Below are 23,570 nucleotides of genomic sequence, written 5' to 3' on the forward strand. Positions count from 1 at the left end.
TAAAACGATGGGAAACGAACACAGGTAATCAAGATAAGCAAAAACAAACAGTTTTATTACTCTGGAAGAGGCCTAGAGCTTTACAAATGCCAACAAAGGATTATCCAGTCCTGGGAGCACAGTAAAGAATGGATCCGACCTCAGCAGCATGCCAGTCTCAACGAAAGTTCAATTCAAGTCTCTGATACAGGTAAAGCCTTGAAAACTTTAAGAAACAGATTTCTTGCCTCATTTTTAGTGGAAATAGCATGTTTAGTCCCATCCATTGTAAATATAAGCATATGTGGGTATTTCATTTGAAACTTAATTTGTTTGTCAATAAGAAATTTACAGTATGGAGAAAAAGACTGTCTAGCTTGTCTTACCTGTATGGGTAAATCCTGTGACAGGGATATTTTATTATTTTTCCACATGATATGGCCTCCAGTTTGTTTTACAGTAGTAAGTATTCTGTTTCCATCTTGATAGTTAAGCATTTTAACATATACAGGTCTAGGAAAGTTAGATGCTTGTGACTCTCTCAAAGCTCTGTGCGCTCTTTCAATAATAATTTGTTTCACCCCATCAGAGTCATTTAGAAGCACTTCAAATATTTGTAATATGGATGGAATTAATTCATTATACTGAATAGATTCTGGAATCCCTCTGAGAATAATGTTGTTTCTCCTGGATCTTGCTTCTAAGTCCGTAAGCTTGTTTTGCATAGTCTGTATATCCACATCATATAGATTAGTTTGTTTTTCAAGTAAAGTTAATTTATTATCATTTTCAGAAATTCAAGCTTCCGTCTTGTCCATTCTCTCCAGCAACTGAGTACATGAGTTCCCAAATGTTTGTATTTGACAAGTCAGTTCTTTCAGAACTTCTTGTATGGGTAGCAGAGCATTTCTGATATCTTCCATGTTTAATGGTTGTTCAGATTTAGATTTGGTCCCTGGTTTCTGTTGTTCCTGTATTTTAGTAATTTTTTGTCTTTTAGAATTCACATCCTTTTCAGGTGACTGTAATTTTGAAAGTTTTGTTTTAGTAGTGGCTGTATCCATGTTTTTTTCCTCTTTTGACATCTTATTTGAACACAAAGACTTGCAGTATAGAAAGCACACGGTTCCTTTGTTTACTTCTCTCTGCAGAGCCAACTAATCTGTTGTAATCCAGTGAAATATATTCCTTTTTTCCATTTTTTTCTTCTTAGTAATGGATAGTTAAGTGTAGTTGAAGTTATTTTATCGAAGATTTGATGTTAAAAGTTTGATATTATCCACTCAGGGTTTCGATTTCCTCAGGTTAAGTAGAGAGCTGCAGTTCAGCAGTGCTTACAGAACGGCAGCCATCTTTGAATCCCCCCAAATATGTATTTCATCGCATTGCAATTTGCACTATGATTTATTAATATAATTAAATATTCTTTCCCTTTTTGCCTGTACCTGTGAGACCATTCACATTCCAAGATAATATGGGAAGTGTTGCTGTTATGATAAAGAAGCTGTTTTTTCTGCCTATTTTATATGATAGTTTTTTTAAGTGTTATTTCCATATTTTGTGATATATGCACCCACTAATGTTTAGCAGGTTAATCCTTTATACAGTTTTTTCTTATCGTCAGCATGGAAGCCTGTGTCACATTTTATAAGATGATCGCTTTGTTTTTAATGAAAACCCTTAAAAAAACACAACCCCAGAAAAAAACTATTTCCATCTTCAGCTGATGAAGTTTAAACCTCCTAATTGGAACAATTGTTACAGATAGACAGCTGGAAACTCAGGCCTTAATTAACCTAAAGTTAAGACTCATGTCATTGTCTGGCTTCTGCTTGTACTAATTGTTGTCTGCTCTTTTTTATCTTTATTCCCCTCCTAGATGTGAAACTCAACTTGCATGCTTTCAAAAAAACATTGACTTTTATTTTTGAAGAAACCAGTATTCTGGCTTTTTATTGCCCTATTATCATCTTTCCACTGTGGAATGTTAAGAGAAAAATGCAGTCCTCAGTTGCTGGCATCTAAAGAAAGACTTTTCATTATATTCAGTGTTATCTTATTTACTAATTTCCACTTAAAACTTATTAGATTAAATTCAGGCATTGACATATGCAAAACTAAGTTAAAACATATCAACTCTACATATACTATGTTCTGTGCACTTTTCACCCCATCCCTGATCTCAGCAACCTAAGATTACAGCCTGTTAACTTAAACATGCATTTGTCTAGCCTTTTTTTCTTTTTGCATTGTAATGCTTACATTTCCTAATACTAAAAAGGAAAGAAAGAGAGAGAGAGAGAAAAGGTATTGGTTTACTTTAGTTGTTCTTGTATGTGATAAAGATACTAAACAGACTTTACTTACACATGCTATTTATATCATGAACAGTTTCATAGAAATACTTTTAAGAACATTCATTGTTTTACTTACAATTACCATTTTCCTTTCTCTTCCCCTCCTATCTGTGTTCTTTCAAATGTTAATGACATAAAGTGGGGCAAATAGGTTCATAGATGTGTACTAGGCTAATGACCACAAGGGCCTTTTTAAGTCTAGCCATGCATCTCAAATCTCTGAAAAGTTCTGGTACCTTTGATAAGTGTAATTGTGGGCTTGGGAGATGAAACCTTTACAAACAGTGGCTTATAAGAGATGAACCACTTAGAGGCTGTCTGTGTTCATTACAGATATAGATGCCAAACTAGGGATGAATTTCCTGCTCCCCATCCAATTGTCCACATTACACTTGATTGGGTTAGGGAGGAACTCTGCTTCATATGGTTGTGGAGCCTGTTCCAGATAAGGGGTAGTCTCTGAGAGACATGCCTGTGTTTCCAACAGTTCCTATTTATATCACAGGCAAAGTTTAAGTCTTTACAATGGGTAATTTTGATGCTGCTTTTTCTGCAGATGTGCAAGAGGTGTATCAAGGTGGGGATTGACAACACCTTGTATGCCAGGCATAGATTTCCCCCTCAACAGCCTGTAGGAGGCAGAATATGGGGATAAGGTTTTGAGGCAGTCTGCATAGGACATGTTATTTCCACCCTGTATTCCTTTAGTGAGGAAACGTTGTGTGCATTCCCATTGTTGGGCATGCCTGGTTAGTACATACCAAAGGGGGCATTATACTCAGTGACAGGTTTGATGAATGCTAAATACTGTGGAACAAAAACCTCCTTAACCCTAGATAGGTTCATAGGAGGTTACTAGGCTAATAGCCCTAGAGCCCTTACAAGCCTAGCTGCATTTATCCCAAGTTACCCCAAATGTCGTCGGTGAGATGAGTGACATTCACAGACACAGTCTATGGTCAACACTGACTGTCCCTGTCCATGTGGGACAGGAGCACCATCCCCCAAGTGAATTTGCAGTCACCCATCCATTTATCTAGGTTGCGTCTGAATAAGATCAGGGAGGAGCACTGTTTCATGTGAATTGGGAGAGGAAATGGCAGTCTGTGGGAGATGTACCTGTCTCTCCAGCATGTCCTCTTTATGTCACAGGGTAGGTTAAGATCCCTAGAGTGAGTGACATAAAGAGGAAATGGCAGTCTGTGGGAGATGTACCTGTCTCTCCAGCATGTCCCGTTTATGTCACAGGGTAGGTTAAGATCCCTAGAGCGAGTGACTCTTGTGCCATTTGATTTGTGAATGCATAGCATTTCCATTAGGGCAGGGTCAGAGACTGCCCTGTATGCCAAGCACAGGTCACCTCTTAGTAGTGTAGCCTATAGGATACAGAGTACAATGACAGTCAGTCTTTCCACATAGGTCTTGGTTTGGAAACACTATTTTCTTGGTGAGAAAACTCTGGGGGCACTCTCCACCTGTTGCAGGTGTCTGGTGTGGTACATGAGAAAGGGATCATTGTATTCAATTATTGGTCTAATGAGGGTCAAGTACAGTGGAGTTATAACATCCCTAGAACTGGATGCAATGCCTTTATTTAAAATATGTGTAACAAAGAAGGGTTTCCTCACCACTGTGAAAACTTGGTGATCAAAGTTCAGATTGCTATCAACCTGTCTATCTAGATCTCATACCACTTGGTTTGAACTCAGGGGTGCTGTCAATAGTATAATTAGCAGGGAATTCTACTTTTCAAAGGGAAAAATAATGCACGTTTTGCATTTAGCTTTAATCTGTGGCTTTGGCACAAATTATTTGTCTGCGTTAGCCCCTTCTGCAGTGTGTCAACATTGTAGGTAGACTCAATGATTACACCCAATGTGCTACCATCAGTGAACTTGGCTAGTCATAGGCCATTTGCATTTGCTTGGACTTCCATGAAATACATTCCAAACAGTAAAGGGCCCATCACAGATCCTTGTGGTATGCCACTGGTGACTGGTCTACTGCTAGAGGTGGAGTCACCAATTTTGTTCTGTTGGTGAGCCAATTGGCTACCCATTTATTGACATAAGGATTAATTCCCAGCTGGGAGAGTTTCTCTAACCTAGTGGGGGGATTGTGTCAAATGCATTGGATAGATCAAGGTAAGTGGTTTTCACTGTCTTTCCTTCATCCAATGCTTTGGTGACTTTCTAGAAGAGGTCTACTAAGTTTAACAAGCATGATCTGCCCTTAACAAAGCCAAACTTGGTTGGATCTAGAGACTGGAGATTGCCTATGTCCTTGTTGATAAAGACCCTAATGATTCTTTCCCTTGCCTTGCAGATGAGGCTGGTTAGGCTTATGAGTTTATAGTTCCCAGGGTCAGTTGATGGTCCCACTTTGTGCAGGGGGATTACTATTGCTGTTCTCCACTGAGCTGGGACACAGCCAGTTCTCAGGCTGTGATTAAAGAGGGTGCTAAGTGGGTCCACTAGGGTGGCCTAATGGTTAAGTTGTTTACCTTATAGACACAAGGTGCAGGGTTTGAGTCTCACATGGGGTAATTGGCTAGGCTTAAAATGTCCCACAAGGGCAGTTAGCCTAGTAGTAACCTATGAACCTATGTTAGATTGCTTAGTAGGCAACCTAGGATATTATCTGGTCCCATTGAGCCATGTTTTTGGCATTAGAGAGCACAGATATTACCTGATCACTAGAGATAATAGGCTGAGGGAAGAAAGCAGGTATGCTTTGGAGTATGGCTGATGGGGATGGGGATGGGGATGGGGGGGGTGAAGTCTGCAACAAATCCATCAGCTAGCAAGTTGGTAATTTCCTCTGATACAGTATGAGTGGTACCATCCAATACCAGTTTAGCACATAGCTGGGCATTCCCTTTCAGATTTTGGACATAGTTAAAGAATGCCTTGTGATATCCTTAGCTAGGATGCTATTTTAGCTTCATAATTAGCTTTGGAGGACTTGACCAGATTTCTGATTTGTTGGTTTAAGCTGTGGAAGGAATTCTTCCTCTGTTGAGTCAGTTCCCTCTTGTTCTTAGATATCAGTTTCTTCCTCTTGTTATATACCTGTTTATGCTTGAGGTCTGTCTACCAGCCTGGTAACTTGTTTTTTTTTTTTTTGGGAGGATCTGGTTTTGATCCGGTCAGGTACAGCCAAGTCTATACAGCTGCTTAAGTGTTTATACAGGGCATTTGCATGCACCTCTTTATATGAGTCCATATTATCTGTGATTGAGGGGGGTTGAAACTTCTTATACTATCACTTAGTAGGTGGTAGTTTGTTTTGGAAAAAAATGTTTAGTTTTTTTGTTCCTGAAGGGGTTTCACGTCTAATAGTTACATCAAACTAGACAGATTTATGGTCCAATCTTACCAGGGAGGGAATCACATAGGGGAGAGTGCAGTGATCCTCCAGTTTGGTGAGTACTATGTCTAGGACATTTGAGCCCCTTGTGGCAGTGCTGACTATCTGTTCCAGAGCATTTGTATTAACAAAGTCTTTTTTGGGCAGGTATGTTTCCCAGTCAGTGGAAGAATAGTTAAAGTCACCCATGACCAAGGTGTTTGGCTGTATGGCAAGTGACTCCAGTAAGTCCAGGTATGTGGCAGCTTTTCTTGGTTCATGGCGGAGGACCTATAGCTAGCAATGATGTGACAGGGTGTTTTACCTGTAGTTAATTGGACATGGAGTAGTTTGAGCGAGTCATACTGTTTGTCCTGTCTTGAGGTATACTTGGCCTAAATGAAGATGGATAACCCTCCACCTTTAGTTCTTTCATGCTCAGTTTGCGGCCTGAAAGTCTGCAGTTTTAAACCATGTCTTGGTGAATGCATAGATATCAGCATCTTCCAAGGTGAGGAGTGCTTCCAGGGAGTACTACCTAGGGCAAAAGTACAGTTAATTCAAGTGCAGAAGTAATGCAGGCACCGTCATACCTTTATTTATAAATTCATAATATAGAATGATTTCCTCACTGCTGTAGACATGTGATGGTCCAATGCTTGATTACTATCTATTTCTCTTAGAGGTGCGTTTTCTATATGATAGTTACCAGGGGTGGTAGTGACTTCCTGAAGGATACTATTATGCATCTCTTGTTATTTAGTTTTAGTCCATGACTCTGACACAAGTTATTTGTCTGTGTCAGCCTTTCTTGGAGAACATTTGTATCATTGAGGGATTGTATAACTGCTCATAATTTGCAATCAGCATGCAATCAGCTTTGACATAGGCCTTGACTTCAGAGAAGTAAATGCCAAAAAGGACCAGTCCCAGGAGCAATCTTTGAGGGACTCTGGTTGTGACCGTGACATTTTTAAAGCATTGAACTTCCTGGGTTCTGTTTATGAACCAGCTGCCTGTGCAGTAGGTGATATAAGGACTTATACCTAACCTCTTGAGTTTATCATCAATGTCCAAGTGGGGTTTTGTGACAAATGTCTTGGCTAGGTCAAGATAGGTAGAGTGAACTATTATGCCTTCATCCATTGTTTTAGTGACCTTTTCAAAGAAGTCCACCAGACTGAGTAGGCATGACCTGCTCTTGGCAAAAGCATATTGAGTTGGGTCCAATGTTTAGGAGGTTTCCTGTGTCATTACTGATCATTTCCATGATAATTCTTTCCATGGCTTTGCATATACGACTAATGAGACTTATGGGTCTATAGTTTCCAGGGTCTGTATATCACCTATGACTGTTGCTATTCTACTATCATGAGGCCCAAAGCCTTTTTGGAGGCTACAGTTAAACAGCAATTCCAGATAGCCTGATAGGTTATGTTTCATGCTATTTAGAAGGAATCCTGGGATATTACTTATGGAGTTTTTCTCCCTAGGACTCAGCTGAAAATGGACACTTGTTGTCCAGTCGGACTATTGTGGGAAACAAATGTTAAATAAATAAATTAATAAAAATATTGTCTGGGTCCATCAATGCAGTTTTCACAGCCTTACAGACAACATTGAGTACCTGTTCTTTAGGGGAAATTATATTTGGTGGTATTTTCTGAGGGAAGGTTGAAGGGGAGAGAGGAGTAAAGTTAGAGTTGAATTTGTCTGCAAGTAGGTTTGCTAGATCTTCTGGATCAGTATCGATGGCTGTATTAATGAGTTCTGCACACAATTGTGTATTGCCTTTGAGGTTGCATACATAGCTAAAGGATACCTTGTGGTTGTCCTTGGCCTGGGACTTGGGACACCAAATTTACCTAAAATTTGGCTTAATAGACTTTATTTGTCCTCTGAGTTGTTTGTTTAGTTTGATGAGAGTGCTTTTATCCTGCTGGGTGCTGCGCCTCGTAATTTTTATCATGATTTTCTTCCTTCTGTTATGCTGTCTGTTGATGTTGTGATTCCACCAGGGTGGCTTGTTTTTTGAGTTAGTTCTGTACTTCTTCCTGGTTGGTAAGCTGCCTCTGTGCAACTACTATCATGGTTGTATAGAATGTATAGAATTTATTTGAACAGTTCTGCATAGGCAGCGGTGTTTTTAGGGTTTATGGGGACTTGAAGTTTTACTAGGTTATCACTTAATAGTAGAAAGTTAGCCTTAGAGTAGTTTCGAGGTTAGCTGGGGTTCTGATTTTAATTTTACTTCAAAAGAGGCTGTTTTGTGGTCTGACCTTACCAAAAGAATACATTGCACTAGAGGGTGTGAAGTACTTCCCCATATTAGTGAGGACCAGATCCAGTATATATATGTCAATAGCCAGCATACTGGCAATCTTTTCCAGTGAGTATGTGTTTAAAAATTCTAGGAATCTCTGTGCTGCATGCTTAGTGTCATATATGATTTCCAGTTAACAGTGGGGTAATTAAACTCAACCATGAATACAGTATTGGGATGGAGACTTAGTGGTTCCAATAAGCTTAAATACAGGTTAAGGATTTCCTGAATCATAAAGAGGGGACCTGTAGCTTGTAAGAAAGTACATGGTTCATAGGTTCATAGGTGTGTACTAGCCTAATGGCCCTGGAGCCTTTACAAACCTAGCCCATAGAAGTGCCCTGGCATCGTGCTCCCCGATGTTAGTTCCCAGTGCCTCTATCAAGTAGAGCCACAGGAGTGATCCCTGGGGTGAACTTTCTATTTCCCATCCAATCATCAAGATTTCTCTTGAAGAGGCCAGTGAGGTGCTCTGCTTGATATGTATGGGAAATCTGTTCCAGAGCATGGGCAGTCTCTACGTTATGAACCAGTCCCTTCAGCATGTTCTGTTGATTGTGGTAATGAGGTTGAGGTCTCTGGAGCTTGTGGTGCGGAGGGATTGGGAATTCTTTAGATGTAGTATTTCTAACAGAGATGGGTCAGACATGGCTTTGCAAGTCAAGCAGAGAGCGCCTCTTAGTAAATAATATGAGACAGAGAATACCTGGAGTTTTATGAGTCTGTCTATGTAGGACATGTGTTTAAGGCCTAGGATCCTCTTTGTGAGGTACTTTTGTGGCCTTTCCAACTGTTGCATGTGTCTAGTGAGGAACATGCCAAATGGGGCATTATACTTGATGATTGGCCTAATGAGAGAAGAGTACAGAGTGATGATGACCTCTTTCTTCCTGGATGCAAAACCCTTGGTAATGAGATATGCCACATAGAAGGACCACAGTGGCAATGTCGTGGTCGAAGGAGAGGTTGCTGTCAACCTGTGACCCCAGGTCTCTTATAATGCTTTCAGTGTTCAGTGGGCACCCATCAATGTGGTAATTAGTGGGAAATGAGTTTTTCCCAAAGGGGATGACAACACATTTTTTGACATTAAACTTAAGGCCATGGTTTTGACACCAGTCATTGGTCTCAGTGAGACCTTTTTGTAGGATGTCTACATCACTTGGGGAGTTAATAATGGCTCCCAGCTTGCAGTCGTCTGTGAACTTGGTCAGCCAGAGTCCCTCCCTGTTGGCCTGGACTTCTGAGAAGTAGATGCCAAAGAGGAGAGGACCCAGGACCGATCCCTCTGGGACTCCACTTGTGACTGGTCAGCAGTCTGACCTGGAGTCCTCTGCTTTCATACTGTGGGTTCTATCTGTGAGCCAATTTGCAACTCATCTAGTGATATAGTGGTTGATGCCTTGTTTGGTGAGTTTTGGGATTTTGCTTATGATAATTTGAATGTGGAGAAGCACAGGTACATTGTCCGGTTTGACCTGCTTTGAGGTATATTCATTTATTTTTGATGTACATCGACACACCTCCAGCTTTAGTCCCTTTAGGTGTAGTCACTGATCTAAATGTGCGGAAGGCATTATAGCCTTACACTCCAGGTGTGCTCTCCGCAGATTTTAAACCATGTCTCAAACGTCAGCATTCCCTAGCATGAAGAGAGCATGTAGGGAATGGAGTTTCTTGTTTAGACTCCTAATATTAAGCAGTAACACCTGTACATTTTTTTGATTTTGATTCATTATGTCAGAAGTACTTTCAGATTGAAATTGCCTAAAAAAGGCACTGTGGGGGAGGAGAATGTTTTAGCTAATATTCAAAAGCCTAGAGAGGAGAGATGCAGACCATCCCTGGCCAAGCAAAACGGTCTGTCGACACTCTCTTTGCATGCTGATAAATGTTTCCCACCCTTAGAATGAGACCAGAAACTATGCCAGTTGCTAAAGTCAGTCATCTTTTGTTCATATTGTGGAATCATACTTGGAGAAGGTAAAATGCTGATTAATGCTAGACTCATACCAGCCTGAGGTGCATGCTCTGACAGCTCCAGGATGTCCTTTTCATATAGTCTAGGGAGGTACATCAAAGGTCATTTACTCTCACGTGAATTATGACTGAGTCATACTGCTACCTGTGGTCCAATGACCTAAGTATGTGCATGTGGTGGATCCTAGCCCCTGATAAGCAACTGACAATGACTTTCTTCTTACTTAGCTTGGTGAGAGGGACATAAGCGTGTATCATGATGGAGTCTCCAATAACCAGAATGTTGGATTGTGTGGTGGCTTGCCTGATGGGCTTAAAAGTACAGTTTCCATGAGATGTTGTTTTATGTCTTGATGTGGGTGTTGTTTTGAAAGATTGCATTATGGGCTGCTGAAGGTATTTGTTATGTGTACTTCATCTAGTAGGTCTTTGGGTTTAGGAAGGTTACAGTGAAGTGCCTCAGCCTATGTGGCTCTATGTGTTTGCTTTGGACTCTGTGTGGTGAGTACATTCCTCTCATCATCTAAGAGTAATAAATATGGACAAAGTCAAAAAATACAGGGGGGAGGGCCAAAATCAGGTACAAATTGTACATATTGCTCCTATAAACTTAGAAAATTGATAGAACATTAGATTTTTATTAGCATGCATTTTCTGAAGGATATAAAATCTGAAACTCAAATTTCTGTCATCGTTTAGTGATTTCAGTCCTCTGTGATTTAGCAGAAAACCACAAATTTTGTAAGGAACAGGCCAAAAATATGACTCAAAAATCTGGACATTCTGTTAAAATCTGGACAATTAAATCATATGGGTGGGTGCAATGTGTGTGCTACTGACAACCTGATTGACATTAAAAGAACTTTTATGTGAGAGCTTTGCCTCCAGTGACATTGTGTAAATACATTTCTCACATTGCTTATCAGCTTGTTTGAGAATTAGCTGGTTGTCAGTAAAACATGAGAAAATGTTTACATTGCCTCAAGATGTCCATATCTACAAAGATGGTAATGGAGACAGTGGGAAAGTTCATATCTATGGCAACAGGCCCTTTTTATTGATAAGGCAGTTGTGGTGAAAATATAAACTAATGTCAGGATTATCTGGTTTGCAACTCTGGGGGCAGTGCTTGTCACTGCAAACTAGTTGTCCTGTGTACAACTAGATATTGGTGAAATTTCAAGGGGCTTGTACAGGAAAAATGTCATTTCAATGTGTCTGCGTCTATACAGGGCACTGCCAAGCACTTCAAAGGGAAACTAATAAGTAGATGCCAATGATTTATGAATGAAGCATTTAGGGAGATATTCTGAAGTTAGGGTTAGACAACAGCTAGTGATGTGTAGTACATACTGAAACGAAAGAATGTGCTTAGCCAAGAATGATGAAAAGAGAGGACTTACCTGGCTTCTACTATTGCTGGTCTCACAACAGCTTCATGCTGCTAGGATATAATGCCCCTTTGCTTCTTCTCTCAACAGAAGTAAAACAGTAGCACCAATCCCAAGATGAAAAGCAAGCCATAGCTTCTTTGGTGATCAACAGTCTTGTCCCAGATGATGCAGGGGTCTCTAGGCTTGTTGTAGGCATTTCCTGGCAGATGCCTTGAATAGCAACCAGACCAATCAGGAAGGTCCCACACAGACACTCACTGCCCAATATAAGACAGTCAGGAATCAATGTCCCCTGCCCCTTGTCTCCCCGGGAACAAAAGAGAAGAACTAATCCCAAGATGCTTACTGAGAGACAGAATGTGGGCTCTCCAGTAATTGGTGGCCTTGTAGTAGATGTTGCAGATTTTAAAGGTAAGACAGAAATATGGGTTAATATCATAAGACTTGCAGTGTATACTAAGCAGTTAGATATCAAAGAAGGTGAAACTCAAGCTTTAAAATTTTAAGCAAAGAGCCACTAATTAAAAAAAAAAGTCTGGAAACTGTGGACACTTAGTATTCTGGCTGTATCAAATGCACTGGGATGGCCAATAAATTTAAATAGCTGAAGCAGAGTGATTTCACAAAATGATAATTTTGCACTTACTGACAATAGCCAATGTAAAATGAGAGGGATAGAAATGTGTGGTCAAATTAATATAAGAGACGGGCAACTACAGAGACAGTAAAGTTTAAGAACACAACAGAACCAGGATGGGTGGATGGGGGAATTTTAATTTCTGTATGACTCACAAGAGGCACAGCAGTGGTCTCTTTCCTAGTTTAAATATACAACTAAAAGCAGAATACAAGTAAAACACAGTGTAAAGAAAATACACCACAATATACAAATCAGAAGAATGCAATAAAGCAGTACAAATTACAAGAAAGCAAAAACAAGCTAACCTTTCCCTTACAAAAATCTATTGCCAAGTCAGATTGCCACAAGTTTAACAAAAGTAAGTCCACTCTTCATTTTTTCTTATACAGCCATATTTCACAAATGTGTCTGATGCTTTGCAGTCTTGCATTTGTTTAATAATTTCTGTGGTGCTGGTTTTCTTCCTGTTCATCTCCATCTCCCAACTCCAGATTCCAGTTCAATTCCAAGGTACTCTTGGTTCCTCTAGTCAGCCCCTTTGCTTTTCTCTGTCTCTCAAGTGTTTTCCTTTAGAACAGTGGAAAAGATTTCACCAGCAAAGTTCCTCCATGTGTTTTATCTTCAGAAGAATGAGAGGCAGTGTTCCCTTATGCTTGATAGCTCACTTTTTGTTGGATAAACTTTTGCATTTCCTCCTTAGCCTGTTTTGCATCAAAAAACAACTTTGATCCTCCAGAAAAAAATATTCTGAAGACAGCTAGATATAGCAGCTTAAATCTCACACCTGCTTCACAAAATTCCCTGATTGCTGGAATAAACGTGTTTTACTTCTGCCTGGTGTACAGTGAGTAATCATTTTCCACACTCTTTTCTCTCCAACTTTTAATAACTTTGCGCTTTTCCCACAGTTTTTAAGGATTAACTCTTTCTGCTGGTAGGTTTTCTTCTTTATTAATACTGGTTGTGGCTGCTTTCTCATGGCTAGATTTGGAGCATACAGACAGTGTGCCTTTCATTTAGTATATCTTGCTGTAGAATACCAGCCCAGTTGCTTATTTATGCTTTCATAAAATTAATTCAGTCTGCTCCTTCCAGCTTCTCTGGTACAGCAGAAAATCTTGGGTTTTCCCTAAGTGCTCTATCCTCTAATTCTACCACTTTCTGAACATCTCTTCTTGTGCAGCTTCATACTCTGCCAGCCTTTTCTTCATTTCAACCACTGATTTTTGCAGTTCTATCAGCTCATATCTGTTTAAAGCTTCGCCCATTTTGCCAGCCTTTTCTAATTTGAGGTGATATACTCCTTCAGTGTTTCATATATTTAAACAGCTATGAGCACATTTGACTTATTCTTTCATCTAGATTAGGGAAAGCCATGTCTTCCACCAAAGCTGGAGCTTGAAGTGTGTTTTGCTGAACAGCTGCAGGATTTTTCCCAGTCAATGTTTTGTCTTAGCCTTTTCTAGTTGGTTTTCTTTCAGGCTCTCTTAACTACTTCTTTGCTGACATCCAGACAGTGTACTTACTAACCAGTAAATGAATTTACTAAAATTGGTCGCATTCCCAGCCCTTATCTTTCAGTTTCATTTTTTTCACACTGGGAGAGCTGAAGTTAAGCTGCTAATCAGTGTGTAGCCATCTTGGAAAGATTCATATTTATGGGGATTCTTGTTCAAGTGCTTTCCTGCTGGGCTTATAAACAAATAAGATTTTTTTTTTCACTTTTTTTTTTTTTTTACTCATTACAGTAAAGAAACATTAATTCACCTTTTCAAATTTCGAAGTACCCACTGATATATTCACTTACCCCATTCTTATCCACGCTACCCCTCACAGGCCAACATCACATCAGCCTGTCTTTGTTAAAACTGAAGCAAAGCTTCCCAAGTATTGAAAATAAATTTACAGTATTTTTATGTCTCTTGTGCTTATAAACGTAGATGATGCTATTCTTCTCATTTTTAAATATTTTTAGCATATATTATAGCAATAACCCACGCCTGGGTGTGGGTAATAATGGATTTAACGACGATTGGCGTGGTTTGGTCCCGAGGGCGAAGTCCGAGGGACCAAACAAAGCCAACTGTGGGTAAATACAGCATTACCCACACCCAGAAGTGGATTATTGGTATTATACCATGTCATTATTTAAGAAAAGAAACTGTTACTTTTCTTAAATAATGGCATAGTATAATGCCTGTTTGCTGCCCTTCTGCAGACGTCTGGCATCCGCGGCAGTTCTGATGTACTGCGCGCCTGCGCAGTACATCAGAACTGTGGGCAAAAGCAACGGAGAAAGCAAGATCTCTGTTGCTTTTTTTTGTGTTTCGCTATGTTAAATGGGTTTAACATAGCGAGACAGCTTTAAAATAAGAAACGGAGATGTCCGTTGCTTATTTTAAAGCTGTCTCGCTATGTTAAACACGTTTAACATAGCGAACAATGTTTAAAAACGAGTTATACTAATGGAAAAAAGTCTGGGCGACCGGACCTTTTTCCATTAGTATAACTCGATTTACAACGGGCACGCTGGCCAATCAGCATGCACGTTTTGGAATAATAATGGGGGGTCATGGTATAATTCCCATTATTCCACTCATTGCCAACTTTTTACTCATATTCGTATTGCCTACCCTTTTATTACACTGTATTCCAACTTTTAGGATTAGACAATGTGTACTGCCTTCTCAGTAACCTCAGTTAGATCTTTATTTTCCTTAATAAAGAAGTTTAGCTAAGCAACAGTGAAAGGTCAGCTGTGCTCTTGTTAAATACCTAAAATGCATATATAACAAACAGTCTTGACAGACTCAGGCTACCACATCCTAAATAACATGTGCAATCTTCCTTTATCGTACTAACTGAAATTACACATTTATCCATATGACTTTGTACCTGCTTTTTCATTTCATTTTATTTTTTCAGTCACATTCTTCAGCTTCAGAATAGTCTGTATAAGTGCCTTAGGGCAGCCTACAGTATACATGGCTTAAATGTAACTCCCAACCTGCCATCTCTAAAATGTGGAACACTGTCTGTCAAAATGTGGAGCAAGTAGGCAAAATGTGGAACACTGTCTCTCATAGTGTGGATCAAATACATAAAATGTAGAACGCTGTCTCTCAAAATGTGGTGTAAGTAGGCAAATTGTGGAACACTGTCTCTCATAATATGGATCAAGTAGGCAAAATGTGAAACGCTTAAAAAATTTAGTAACAAATTCAACTAGGATGGTCATGGAGTGGTTAAAATTTGTTGCTTTGTACTTGAGTCAGGGTCAATTACAATGGATAGCCTCTTAAAACTAAATGCATGACAGCTGCTTTCAGTGTGGAACAATGTGGACCATGGGCTTTTTAAAACTCCAAATAAGGAAAGGTCTTCATAATGAGGTACACTTGAGAGGTATGGGTTTACATTTCTTTAAGACTACAGCATCCTTGTAGGTAGAAGCTTGCTTATTCTTCATTGTATCTTTTTCTTGTTCTCAAAGCTGCAGATTTCATACTCTCATAATTGCTATCTGTTGATTTATACTTTTCATTCCCTGTTCTTTATGTTGCTGTGCCTTCCTAACCAGAGGGAGATCTTCCTTCAAAAGGCCAGAATTCCTGTTCTCCCTGCAGCAACCTTATCTCCAGACTGCTCTGTATTCACCTTTGGGTGTTGCCCTTTCCACTTCTTCAACTTCATTTCTGGTACCAATATGTTACATTCCTCTTCTTTCTCATAAAAGTTCTAATTCTTTTCTACACACTCTCTTTTGTGTACGGGGTAACTTTCATACTTTTAGTTGCAACTCCACTGATTTGTTCTTTCAGTCTTCTCTTACTTTATCTTTTAATGATACCTTAAACAAAGATAATACAATTTTTCCCTATCAAAGCAGGCTTTGCTTCACTGTTTTTATCTAAACTACCTTCTTATATGATATAGCACACTCTTCTCCTGGGACTGTGATGTTTTATTATGCAGTTCTGATGACTTTATCTATGAATCACCAGCATCATCAGCAACACTCTTTTTTCCCTTTTTCTACATGGGATCGGGGTGTCATGTCAACTGTCGCCATCTGTCCTTATTCAATGCCAGCCTCCTGCCTTTTTTGACACTCATGCCTAAGTATCGCAGATCTTCTCTCACACAGTCCATTCACCTTTTTGTCTGTCCCAAATACTTTTCACCAAATTGTCTTGTGCTTTTTTTGTATAGGCCAGTGCAGTGGTGCAGTGATTAATGTTGTTGCCTCACAGCAAGATGTTCTCTGGTTCAATTCTTGACTGGGGTGCCTTTTGTGCAGAGTCTGCATATCCTCCCTGCATTTGTGTGGGTTTTCTCCAGGTGTTCTGTTTTCTTCCCACATTTCAAAGCTGTGCGTTTGGAGCATTTCTCCCCGGGCCGCCACTGAAAATAGGCTGTGTCCTAGTCGGACTTTCCTGATCAACAAATGTTAAATAAATAAATATGCCCAAATCATCACAATTTGTTTTCTTTGACCTTTTCTGCAATTGGAGCTACTTTGGCTTCTGCTTTTATGTTCTCATTTCTTCATCTGTCCCACAGTGTGCATCCTACCACCTGCCTCAGGCAATTTGTCTCCATTATTTCTAGATTCCTCAACTGCTCTGCCTTTATTGTCCAAGTTTCTGTACCATATGTTAATCCTGGTCACACCATTGTTTTGTACACCTCACTTTTCAGCTTCTTTGGCATTCTTATGTCATATACAACACCTGACGCTCTGAGACAGTTGGCTGCAGCCCCTCTGATTCTAGCTTTGACCTCCTCATTCAGACTTCCCATTTCCTCAACCACCCCTCCCAGATACCTGAAGCTGTTAACCTGTTCCACTGTTTTCCCCTTCTATCTCAATTCTCAGTTTCTACTGATTTTCCCCATTTGCTGCCATTACAACTGTCTTATCTGTACTCAAATTTATCATATGTGCCTTCAGTTTTGCATTCTATTCCCCTATCCTTTGCTGAAATTCTTACTCAGAGTCTGCTAGTAATGCCACATTGTCTACATATTGCAACTTTGTCTATCTGTCCCATCCAGCCTGTTTGTTAATGTAGTCCAGCACCTGTATGAACAGCAGTGGGCTCAGAGCTGAACCATAATCCACACCCTCTCCTACTGGGAATCCATCTATGAGAATGAACACTGTTTTTACTTGAGTCATGCAGTCTTTGTACATAGCTTGTACTAATTCTACCAATGTTTCTGGGACTTTAAACCACCACATGACTGCTCAAATCAGCTTTCTTTAGACCTTGCCATACCATATGCTTTCTCCAAGTCTAGAAATGCCCAGTTGGACTCTTTTCTCATCCCTAGCTTGTTCTCAAGCATCTATTTCACTGCAAACATTGGATCAGTTATGCTGCATCTTGATCTGAATCCAAACTGCTCATCTTCCAACTTACTTTCTACCACTCTGTGTATTCAATTATCAGTCACCTTCTCCAGCATTTTCATGCAATGTGACAGGAGTTTGATACCTCTCTGCTGCCCACAGTTGTAAATGTTCCCATTGTTCTTGAACATTGACACTAGAATGCTTATTTTACAGTCATTTGGGATATGCCTTTCTCTCCACACTGCTATGAGTACCCTCAGGTGCCATTTGTCTTGTATCTCACCTAGCATCTTTATCATATCTGCTGTCACATCATGTGAACCTGCTGCATTCTCTGACTTTATTTTCCTTAGTGCAGTTCTTACTTCTTCTATGATGGGATCCTCCTCTTCTCTCATAGTAGGCTGTGTCTGGGGCAGCACAGCTACTCTGGGATTCGTCATTCAGAATCTGCTGGAAGTACTTCTTCCGTCTTCATTTGTCCTGTGGACTGGTCAGTAGGATGTTGCTGGCATCCCTTATGAACGGTGTCTGACTATCTTCTTTATCTTTTGTCTTTGCCTTTGCAACCTGATAGAGTTTCTTTGTGCCATCCACTGACTCACGTTCTTGAAGTTGGTAGGGTTCCTCTGATACCTTGTTCTTTGCTATTGCAATTCCTTTCTTAGCCTCTTTGTTACAGCCAACAATTATTCTTTCCTAGACTGGTCCATCATTTCTATGTCCCACTTTTCCTGCACTTCTTCTTCCTATTGATGACTTCCTGGACTTCTGCATTTCACTACCAGCTTCCCTTATGTACCTTATTTTCATAGCAATCTCAGCCACATATCTTGCTCTGTAGTCCTCACACATGCTGTTTTGAGGCACTGCCATTCTTCTTCAACTCCACCTATTCCTCTTCTTCTTGAGTTGCTAGAGCCCTGAGTAATACCTAGAACTGTTGTGTTTTATCTCAACTTTCAGGTTTTCAACCTGGTCTCTGTTGACGTTAGAGCCTTCTCTGAGCACTGCTTGCTACTGATTGTGGCAACCAATGGTTTATGTTGTGAATCGACTGTTTCACTGAGGATGACTTTGCAATCACTGATTCTGCCCTAGTGTCCTCTCCTTACTAGGAGAAAGTCCACCAGAGTTGCATGATGGCAACTCTTTCATGTGATCTTGTGACTGTCTCTCATTGTGAACCATGTGTTGGCTACTATCAAGCCATTTTCCAGACAGAAGTCTAAAATGGCCTCTCCTTCTTTATTCCTGTTGACCCAGTCCCACCCATGTGGACCCAAGCATTTCTCATATCCAGTTCTGTCTGGACTGATATGTGCATTCAAGTTACTATTATCCACATCAATTCATGTCCTGGAACTGTTGTCCGAATGCATTATTTTCCTCACTATCAAAACCTTGCTCTGGAGAATAGGCTGTGGTTATGAATGTTGCCCTGTCATTAGGCTGGAGTCTGATTGCCATGAGTCTGTCATTAATTCTGATAACATCCTCTACTGCCTTCTGAAGCCTCTCCTTCACCAGAATTCCCATAACATTTCTTGCCTGTCCTCCTCCTGAGTAGTAGACTCTATATCCCAAGCCATGTGGTTTGGCTGCACTGGTCTTCCATCTTATCTCTTGGATACATAGGATGTCCAACCTCCTCTTTACCATCATGTCATTCACTTCCAAGCTCCATTCTGTCAGTGAACCTAAGGGGAGTGTAGCAGTTCTTAGTTCATGTTTGGCAGGTTGATTGAGCTGGGCAGCTGGACACTAGCTGACCAGTAGCTTATTGACTCAGGCCTGCTGGGCTTTAAAGCAGGCACACACTGGTCAATACAGGTTAGAGTAGGCCAGGTTCTCAACCTCCTTATCATTGGATAAGGACACATCAAATTAGTCAACACTTCTGAATCATCTAGAGTGATATTTTACACCATCAAGTGGCTAGCCCTGCCATGGCATGCACTCTGTGATCCATGTTATCCTATCTTGAAGATACTGTGCACCACAGTAGATGCCCAAAACAGTTGGTCTATACAACTCTTCCATCTATAGGGCACCATCTAGAGACTGTGCTGCTGCCCACACCTCCATTCTTGAGTAAGTTTAAGATGGAAGCACTGAGCATGTGCTTCAGAGGTGGAAAGATCCCCTAGAGACATAGGAACAACATGCAAACTCAAAACAGGCATTGGCTGGAGGTCAGGATTAAATCTAGTACCTTGTAGCCGAAAACCTTAACCATTATGTCCGCTGGTTTCCTATCTATGAATGATTAATACAAATTCCTGTGAAGAAACATAGTTCAGTCACAACTCATTGAGTGCATATCTCCTTCAAGACTCTCGTTCAAAGATTGAATTAATAATTTTTGCAAGGGGAAAGTTGTCCTATATCCTGTGCAGGTGGGGAAACCAGCCCCAAACGTCTATATATTAATACTGCTGTTGCATAACAGTTGGGAAATGAGAAAATCTAAATGAAAGCACAAAGCAGTCATGTACAAACAGCAGTCTTACTCTGCCTAAGAAACAGTCATTTGATATTTGGTAAAAGATTATTTCGACTAATTGCATGTAAGCAGTTATAACTCAATTAACTAGATCTCAGTCTCCTGTAGGTTTAGCATTCTAATGACCTTTATTATATACATCAGTATCTATTAGTTCTATTTTAGTTACTGTATTTCATTACTTCTTAGTCTCTTGACCTCATGTTTGTGCTTCATACCATTATTGATATCCCCAATGATGTTGTTAAAAAAGGTTGCTTTGAATCATTTTACCTAGCCATTCAATAAATACATTAGTATAACACTACAGTCTATTATATTACAGTCTTTTGTAGTATAATGATCAACATTTTCTTTCAATGCTAATTTCATAGCAGAATTAATAACCAGGAAAACAACAGTTTGCAATGTATCCATTAGATGTGATATGCTTTAATGAGTTATTTTAGCAGACAACAGCTCCATCATAGGAAGCCAGAACATTCTGGGAGAGTGATTCATTGCTTGAAGGCTTGATTTGTACACTGATTTCCTTCTCTTTTGGATCATAGGTTCATAAGTTTATAGGTGTGTTCTAGGCTAATGTCCCTGGAGCCTTTACAAGCCTAGCCCATATAATTACCCTGGCATCGTGCCACCTGACATTAGTTCCCAGTGCCTCTGTCAAGAAGAGCCACTGGAGTGATCCCCAGGATGATTTTTTTTATTTCCCATCCACTCATCAAGATTTCTCTTGAAGAGGGCCAGTGAGGTGCTCTGTTTGATATGTATGGGAAGTCTATTCCATAGCATGGGCAGTCTCTGGGTTATGAACCTGTCCCTCCAGCATGTTCTGTTGATTGTGGCAATGAGGTTGAGGTCTCTGAAGTGTGTGGTGTGGAGGAATTGGGATTTCTTTAGATGCAGCATTTCTAACAGAGTTGGGTCCGACTTGGCTTTGTAAGTCAAGCAGAGATCGCCTTTAAGTAGGTGATATGAGACAGAGAATAGTTGGAGTTTTTTGAGTCTGTCCATATAAGACAACTGTTTATGGCATAGGGTCATCTTTGTGAGGTACTTTTCCAGTTTCTCCAGTTGTTGCAGGTGTCTAGTGAGGTACCTGCCAAATGGGGCATTGTACTTGATGATTGGCCTAATGAGGGAAGAGTAGAGGGAGACAATGACCTCTTTTTCCTGAATGCAAAACCCTTAGTAATGACATGTGTCACACAGAAGGACTTTCTGTCCACAGTGACAATGTGGTGGTCAAAAGACAGGTTGCTGTCAACCTGTGTTCCCAAATCTCTTATAACTCCTTCTGTGTTCAGTGGACTGTCATCGATGTGGCAATTCATGGGAACCGAGTTTTTTCCAAAGGGGATGACTACACATTTTTTGGCATTGAGCTTAAAGGATTATCGACCCAGGTGGGACTTGAACCCAAACTTTCCAGCTCTGGAGGCTGATGCCTTATCCATTAGGCCACTGGGCCCCTCTAACTATTCTCTGTCACATATCACCTACTTAGAGGCGATCTCTGTTTGACTTACAAAGTTATGTCTGACCCAGCTCTGTTAGAAATGCTACATCTAAAGAAATCCAAATCGCTCCACACCACACGTTCCAGAGACCTCAACCTTATTAACACAATCAACAGAACATGTTGGAGGGACAGGTTCATAACCCAGAGACTGCCCATGCTATGGAATATTTTTGTTTCTCAGAAAACTTGGTAGCTCACAGATTTGATTAACCGAATCATCAATAATTGAACATTAAAACATATTCCAAATCTAATCCAATGATAATCTTGTCTAACTCTCAAAGATGTAAATGAATCAATATCCATTCCAAATGTGGTTTCTCTTAAGTGGTCTCAGGTCTTTTCCAGTGATGGCCTTACTAATGGGTCCAATATCCATTGCAATGGAAGGGGAGGTTGGCAAAATGGTTAAGGTGTTTACCTTACGAAAATAAGGTATATGGTTTGATTCTCACAAGGGGTAATTGGCTAGGCTTAAAATGGCCCACAAGGGCAGTTAGCCTAGTACTAATCTATGAACCTATGAACTCCTAGATCTGCCTGTTAGTGGCCTTTAACAACTGACCCCAGATGGATTACAGTAATGGCCCCCAATCCCAGATTAATTCTGACAATGATGTCTCTTAAATGATCCCAGATCAGTTTCACTAATAGCCTCACTGAACATGGGACAGATTCATTGCAAGTTAAACAATACAAGAGGGTATATTAGTTTCCTCAGAAAAAGGAGGCATTTTTTGTTTCTCATGAAACTCAGTAGCTCACAGATTTAATTACCTCAAGTAATTTCACAAGTACATATTTTCTCCTTTACAATTTATCACTGCATTCACACATGGATCTTAATGTTTTTATGTTTGTTGTTTTGGTTCATAATAGGATGAACTGTTTTAATGACAGCAACATTCAAAAGCATATCAGCTATCTTAATATCAGATTTTAAAAAATTAGATACAACACTTTTTTACTCGATGTCTACATTACTTTTACATGTCTTTCTATCTGTTTGTTTCTTTCTTTCTCTCTCTGATAATTGTGCAGGCCAGCTATCTGACCTCATCAATAAATCAACATGACTGGTTTTGCCTGTATACTGTTGCAAATGAGGGATTAATTACCTACAGTGCTAAACCTGAGTAGTTCAAATTAAATAAATACTACCAAAGGAAAAATTCTGTACAAACCAAAGTAATATCTACTGTCATACCTCTCAACCTGGAAACATCAAAAATCTGGACAAGGCCCATGAAAAATAGGTACAAATCGGTACGCTGATTAACATCTAATTTGCATACATAATTATGTAACTCCACCCACTCTGATGAAATTGTGGGATACCAACTTTCAAACATACTGAAAAACAGAACCAAAATATGGCACCAGAGTCCCCCTGCAGCCATCCAGTGTCCCATTAGCTGGCTATTTCGCCCCATTTACCATAAACACTAGTGTTCATACTGCTTTACTTGTACAGTGATTATTTGGATTTTACTTTTACATTTTACAGCACAACAATGCACAAACACTAAGACATCTGGTAAACAAAGCAATACTGTCTCACAATGAAAATAGACTTGGCATTAAAACTACTCTGCCCTTGAAACTCACATTCATTGAATCCCACACCACATCCAAAGAAAATGCATCTGATCAGTGGTGGATAAAGATTATCTTTGGGCTGTTTTCAAATCATTGGCCCCTTGCACGCAAAACAAAAAACATACATGTGTTCTTTTCTTTGATACACCTTCCTGACGTCATTAAAGTATATTCCTTGTATAAAACAACACACTTGTTAGACAGACCGCATTTTAAATTTATTGTTTTAACATTTTTCAAGTAGGCTGTACTGTAGACCTTGAAACAAAATGCATGAACCAACAATGACAAAATTGCCCAATTCAGAACATTTCCATCATAAAAGTCTACTTCCACAGCCGCACTATAAATAGAATGACAGTAGTGTAAGCCATAGGCAAAGTCAGTGTTAGCAGTGATAATAATGAAGAGATATATTCAAACATGTATATATACCCCCCCCCCAACATCTTTATAAACTTTTCACATATGACAAAGGCAATCTTACATTTATATAAATGAAAAACACATAAAGTTATATCACTTTTAGTTGGACACAGTTTACATCACAGATACTATTGAAA

At 39.8% G+C, this 23,570-nt stretch overlaps 1 non-coding gene across 1 annotated transcript; it reads right to left on the reverse strand.

The window, feature by feature from the left end:
• Positions 1 to 21,284: 21,284 nt before the first annotated feature.
• TRNAW-CCA lies at positions 21,285 to 21,357 on the reverse strand. Its single transcript has one exon. It is a non-coding gene; the product is annotated as a tRNA-Trp (tRNA).
• Between the last annotated feature and the right edge of the window lie 2,213 nt (positions 21,358 to 23,570).

The sequence above is a fragment of the Protopterus annectens genome, chromosome 8.part0 (assembly GCF_019279795.1).
Source record: "Protopterus annectens isolate FY-2018-M chromosome 8.part0, PAN1.0, whole genome shotgun sequence".
Taxonomy (NCBI): Eukaryota; Metazoa; Chordata; order Ceratodontiformes; family Protopteridae; genus Protopterus; species Protopterus annectens.